This window comes from Branchiostoma belcheri, unplaced genomic scaffold, assembly GCF_001625305.1.
Source record: "Branchiostoma belcheri isolate BF01 breed outbred unplaced genomic scaffold, Haploidv18h27 scaffold207, whole genome shotgun sequence".
Lineage (NCBI taxonomy): Eukaryota > Metazoa > Chordata > Leptocardii > Amphioxiformes > Branchiostomatidae > Branchiostoma > Branchiostoma belcheri.
Window position 1 is genome coordinate 369,128 of NW_017803569.1, and position 310 is coordinate 369,437.

Sequence of the window (310 nt, forward strand, 5' to 3'; positions counted from 1 at the left end):
CACTGTTGCACACTGTATTCTTCAATATCGCTAAATATTTTACGCATGTTTCATAAAAAATGGCAACCAAACTTCACAATTTTCAGAAACAGACTAAACAAACTATACAAGTAGAACATAACGAACAATGGCAACATTTTACTTGATATTTATCTAGATTACTCCTGTTAAAAAAACGTCTTTGCTTCTTATGTATTATTATGTACGATTGTAACTATGTATCTCTTTCATTGTTACATTGTGAATAAAGTTTGAAAAAAATCTTGAATCTCTCCACCAGTAAACCATGGCTAAAATTTGTGATCATCAC